Raw genomic sequence first — 6,606 nt, forward strand, 5'->3', positions numbered from 1 at the left:
TCTGTAAAAGCCACGGAGTTCAGTTAATGGAAAAATTGCACATCTGTTGCTTATCGTTCAGTGAAAGTTTGATTTCCTGAACTGGAATTCAAACGCTTAGCTACAGGTGCCCTTTAGTTCCATATATTATTGTGATAAGAGAAATTTCCTGTTGGCATCAAGACCAGATCTCTGCGAATCTCTCCCACGGTGGAAGGTGTGACATTTGCTTTATTTACGCCCACTTCCCAGCTTGTGCCCGCACGAGAGAGATTAAGACAATGCCTTTTTACCCTTGGGAACAGGAGTTTTGTTGAGCTGCTCCCTTCTGAACCCCCCACCTTTGCTAAATTCCATTTCGTATTGCCTTCTGACAATGCAGACAGGTGCTATGTGCGGGCAGCCTGTAAAAACAGACCTGCGTGTTTGAAACCGACCATGGAATGTTTCAGACATCAGTGTGGAACGTCGGACACTCTTGAAGTTCTTCCCGAAGGCTTAATAAAGCATGAAAAGCTGCTTGCACTTAAAATTCAATACTTTCAAGGTATTACTTATTCAGCATTGTTTAAACAAAGGAGCAGGTCCCTTTTGGCTCATAAAAAAACATCCAACAGCCACATGCACTCAATCACATATTCTCTTAGACAGGTGCTGGATTCCACAATCAGGAGGAATTTTATACATCTCTTCCATATACTGTAGGTCCAGAAATTCCTAAGATGCACAAAGCTTTCTTCTGACCACTGTTATAAACCTGTTGACTAATATCCAGCGTATTTCTCAAATTACCATCACCAAAATGTGCATCTAGGATGTAAAAAGCCCTGAAATTGGAAATGGTCAGTCAGGTCAGGGAGCTTAAGCATGCCACCAAAAGTAGAAAAAAGTATGGCGCTAGAAATGGCGGCCTCAGTACGTGCTTTGTCTCTTGGTTATGCTCTTTTGTCTTTTAGTCGTCAGGAAGACCTTGTGCATTCTGAAATATGATCTATGGAATTGTTATCCATCAGAGAACAATTAAAAGGTAACAGATTAAACTTTTTCCTTTCCTGGAGAACTATTAAAAAAAAACACTTAGGGACTAAGTCATCATTTCCAGCCGGGCCTACATCGGAGCGCAGGACAGGTAGCTGGCGAGCTGGAGCGCTATCCTGGTCCGTACCGACAATCAAATGTCCGCTCTCGAAGTAATAAAATTGACGAGCTCTTGCTCCTCATACAAACTGTCATGGAAATATAACTATCAAGGAAGCCACAAGAGAGAGTTCTCACCTGAGTAAGGTCTTTATTTCAATATTGCAATATTGGGAGCCCTGCTGCCACTTCGCAAAGTGCAACCAGAGACTCAATTTGTTACAAGCAGTACAGGGTTTTTATAATCGTTGCGCTGTAAAAAAGCTCAGTGCTTTGTCCCTTCAAAAACTTCCCCTTTCCCTAAGACAAAACAGATTACATCATAGAGCGAGAGATGAAGCAGTAGATTTGTTATTCAAAGCTAATCAGTTACTTTCAGCTAATTCTAACGGCCCAGACAGCATATATTGTTTTGGTACATTGTCTTCTAAAGTAACCTAAACAGTGTACTTTGTTGACGCACTGTTTTCTAAAATTCTGCACGTACTGTAGCACAGCAATTACATCCTCGAAATATATTATCTAAAAGCACCAATATATTTTTTGCAAAGCTCTCTACATTTTAAGAATCAATTTACTTATTAGATTTCCACTTCAAAACCGATCGGAATTACAGTGAATGTTCCACGCTGTGTTTGATTGAAACGTGGTTAGATAACTCCATTCCAGACTCGGGCGTTTTCCCCGCCAGGTCAGTCAATTTATCCTGTAAATCTAAGGGTGGAGGCATTTGTTTTATGATAAATCAGCGCTGGTAACAGCTCTTCAGTATTACATCAGTTCTCGAGTTTATTTCCATTAAATGCAGACTGTTTTATTTACCTAGAGAATTCGCGTCAATCATGTTAACTGGCGTTTACATTTCTCCTCCAGCTAGCAGAGCTGTATGTAAACTAGTGCAAAATATTGCTACTGTGGAAAGGTCTAATCCAGACTGTGCGGTTATAGTGCTGGGTGACCTTAACCACTCTTAACTTGATGCAGGAACTGCCACATTTCAGACAGCAAGTTAACTGTCCTACCAGAGCTGTTCAAATAGTAGATCACTGCTACTGCACGTTAGACACGATAAACGGGATCCATATTAAAGCACCACTTGGAAATTCAGATCACACAATAATTCTGCTTATCCCGATTTATAAACAAAAATGAAAAAATATCAAATCAAAAGTTAATCCCCCAGAAGCTATAGAAAGCCTGAAAGGGTGTTTTGAATGTACAGATTGGAATGTATTTAGCTCTGCTTGTGCCTCCTTGGACGAATACACCGATTCGGTTACATCCTATAAGAGTTTTTGTGAAGAGGTATGTATTCCTACAAAAACATTCAAGACAAACAGTAACAAGAAATCATGGGTCTCAAAAGAACTGCAAGACCTCGCCTTAGGAAGAATAAAACTTTTATTAAGGGTGACCGGACTGAATATATCTCAGCCAAGTATGAACTGTGCTCTGCAGTGAGGAAAGCCAAGAGCAACTACAGTAAACAACTAGAGGAACAATTTGCTGACAACGCAAGAGTAGTTTGGAGGATAATTCCAACTATAAGGAAACAATCTCTGCCACCTTACTGGACGACGACCCCAATCTTCCAGATAAATGCAACCAGTTTTATGTTAGTTCTGAAAAACTTAATGTGAAGGCCTCCTCACTACCTTCACTGTCATCTACCCCTCTGCCAGCTCCATTCTTCATCCATAATGACAAGTATTTGTAAGAGCAGTCTTCAAAAAACAAAAGAAAAGAAAAGCCACAGGCCCAGACAATTTGCCAGCTGCAGCCCTTAGCTGATCAACTGGCTCCTGTGTTTACCAACATTTATAATACTTCACTTCTTCAGCAGAAAGTCCCACGCAGTTAAAATATCCACTGTGATACCTGTTCCTAAATCTCCACAAATGTCCTGCCTTGACTACAGACCAGTTGCTCTGACTTCAGTGGCTATGAAAGCCTTTGAGTACCTAGTGCTTCAGCACCTCGAGCGCTGTACATCTCTGTTGGATTCTCACCAGTTTGCCTACAGGTCTGTTGAAGACGCAGTTAACCTGGATCTCCATTGTGTACTCCAGCATTTGGAGAAGCCAAATTCCTATGCTCATGTCCTTTTTTGGGGATTTCGGCTCAGCATTCAATACCATTAATCCACATAAATTACTCAGTAAACTGATGGACTTTTACATCAGCCCTGCTGTGTGTCATTGGATTTTGGACTTTTTAACGTATCGTCAACAGACCGTTGTCAGGGTGGATAACAGGAGATCTTGCCCTCCAACTCGGCACTTATTTTTCGGCATCCTTTTTCCATCGCTCTTTTCCCTCTTCACGAACAACCTTACATCTCGGGATGAGTCTGTCAAGACTTCTAAATATGCAGATGCCACTACCACTGTCAACCTCATCTTGAATAACGATGAGACTTGTTACCAAAAGCAGGTTCACTTGGAAACAGCCTGGTGCTTGGACAACGATCTCCTACTAGCCGCTTCTAAAGCCAGGGAAATCATCATTGACTTTTGACGCATTCAGAACACAACACGTCCAATCTTCATTATTGATCTTCCTATAGAGACCACATGCTCCTTTAAATTTTTTGGTACATGCATGAACAGTTATCTTAAATGGAGGACTACAAAGGGTTCTGACAACCTCAATTACTGTCTGGTATGGGAGCTTGGATAACCACTCAAAAGGCAAATTGTGTCCAAAGCTGTGGAGCTTGTGTTGGCTGTGAAATCCCTTCCATTTCACCACTCTACTCAAGTTGCACCTCCAATCGTGCCAAGAAAATCTTCAGATCTCTTTCAGGTTCTCCCTTCTGGAAAATATTTCAAATCCTTTCTCTCAAGGACTGCCCTCTTCAGCCTCAGTTTCCCTTTCCCCCTGCCATACGAACTCTGAATTTCATTGCAGAATTATGCTGCTACGTGGAAAGTTGTTTACATATGTATGTGATGACATTTGACTTCTGTCCTATTTAAATGTGTATATGTTGAATGTATGTCTTATCTGTGTTCTTTGCTGTACTGAAAGCAAATTCCACCAACTATTGTTGTGTGGCAATAAAGAATAAAGTAAAGTCAAATCTATTTTTTAGGTAGAGGGACATCCAATTGGTTATCAATGTCCAACCTTGGCTTTCCATATGCTTCCCCTTCTCCGACTTGAGGACACGAGCAGGAGTTTGTTGGACTGATGTGCAGCCATGCTGTGGTGGCCCAATGCATACCTGACAAATTGCAGACAGGCACCTCCAGCCTTCCCACATCTGAAGTCATTCATCTTTATAGCCGTGTGTGCTGAGCGAACCATGTGCTTGGGCTGCTGTTGCATCATCTAAGTGGGGGCTACACATTGGTGGTGGTGGTGGAGGGGAGTCCCTATTACCTGAAAAGCTCTTTAGGTGGAGTTTCCAGAAAAGAGAAATGTAAGTGTAAGGTTAGTTATTTATCTCTCTCTCTCACAGGTCATTCATTTGCACCACATCCAATTTAGCCCTCTGACTGCTCTACCTTACCAAAACATGTCACTTCACATGTCGCTGTTAACATCTCCCTGTAACACCATTTCAATCGGCGTCCTTCATTGCCTTCATCCTCAGCATGGTCCAAGCAAACAGAATTAAAACAAAAACTGCACTTCAAAGGTGGCACAACCCTATCTGATTAGTATAGTCTTGTCTGATCACAGCACCACTCAGGCTGTAACACACCGAAGACACCCACCCTTTCAGGGGGTCTTCTTAGGGATTTGCTACCGGAACGGAGTTGAAATAAACGAAATAATCTCCTGTGATGAACATGGGGCGACGCTGAAGGTCAGAAGGTTGAAACTATGCTCCTGAACAACCACAGAGCCCACTGCTTTCTGTTGGAAACGTAGCAGCTTTTGACACCCTACGGGTTCTGCAGAGACAAACAGAGGATCCGTGCCAACTGCCGGAGAGCGGGGTCCTTTGCTGATGTCACTGCAAGTCTGCCGGCATCTGGTAAGCCACAGGGAAGCCGAGTGGTCTCCGGTCCCCTGCTTGGGGTTGGCTAGTGACCCTGACTTGAACTTGAAACCTGGATCATAGAGCTCCCCCTGCTGTCAGGACGGCTCTATAACACATAGAGCCAATAGCAGGACACAGTATGGTCAGACTTTTTTTCTTGCCTTCAGATCTTGATCTTAATTAGCCTGCTCTTTCTTTTTTTTTTTACTTGCATTTTGTGTATTATCACCCTTAATTCAAAAATATTCAAGAAGCTTAAGTGTGCCTTAATCTCTTATCTCTTCAATCGCTTTTTAAAGTTTTATTTACAGCTATGCCTCAACAAATAGAGCTCTAGTTTCAAATATGGTGCATTCTGAGTGGAAGACTAGATTCGGTGTACAATGGTCTTTTTTAGTGGTAGACTCCTTTAAATTGTTGACCCATTATCATTACATAATGCAAACAATGGGCGTGCAGAAGCTCTTATTCAAAGGGTCAAGAAACAAATAGGGTAACAACACATTCTCAAACCGAGCTTGCTGCCTCCTCCCGCAGGAATGTAGAAAGAGTAGGACTTTATTTTATCATCTTCAATCGTGTTGCTCAGAAAAAAAGGTTTCCTAAGACTCCAAATAACTGGCTGTGAACTGGTGGTTGTGAAAAGAACCCGAGCTGCACACAATTAAAGAAAACATTTACATCACATGTTTCCAGTAAAATCCAGCTCGTTAGAAATCAATTTCCAGGAAGGTGGCCCAGTATCAAAGATTGCCAAAGATGTGCTGCTTTGTGATGTTTAGGAGAGTCATAAATTTTAAGTTGCAGCTGTATTCTTTGTGGCACAGTTCCCCTCTTAGTCTGTGCTGTAATAAGCTCCTTTTACTATTTCATTACAGGGTTGCAGCAGCGCTTCAGTATGAAGAGTTTTCTGCAGCGCAAGCGTCTTATATTTTTCGAATTCATCTAATAATATGTTTCTAATCTTTTCTGCATATGGCACCCAGTTTTTGTAAATGCTGGTATACAAAGAATGTAGGCAGCATGCACAATCACTATAAAAATACAATTCCCATGGAACATAAAACTTGACACCTAGAAAAGTCTCCTGATGCAAACCAGCAAATCTCATAGTTCATGTAGGAAGAGCTGGAAAGCTACTGTTCTGGCCAGAGACCTTTATCAGAGGATGGAATTCAAAACCTGTATGGTTTTATATACCCTCTAAACCACTAAACAATGGCTTTGCCAGTCAACTGCTGATCGGAATTCTCAAACTGTGAAAAGCTTCTGGAAAGCGTGGAGCTTTTGTTTCGAGTCATGTGGGTTTTCGTCACACTCCTGAAGAGACCCCTCAGCTAAACAATTGCGTTTCTATTATTTTCAGGGAGGGATGATCCTCAACTTGTTCATTTCCGGTATGTGTTTATGCTTTCTTTCAGGAAACTGGGGCCAGGGCGAAAATGACCCAAAGGGTCAGGACGATGAGTCAGAGCAGTGAACTGGCTGCAACTTAGCCC

This window comes from Atractosteus spatula, chromosome 2 (assembly GCF_055471065.1).
Source record: "Atractosteus spatula isolate fAtrSpa1 chromosome 2, fAtrSpa1.hap1, whole genome shotgun sequence".
Lineage (NCBI taxonomy): Eukaryota > Metazoa > Chordata > Actinopteri > Semionotiformes > Lepisosteidae > Atractosteus > Atractosteus spatula.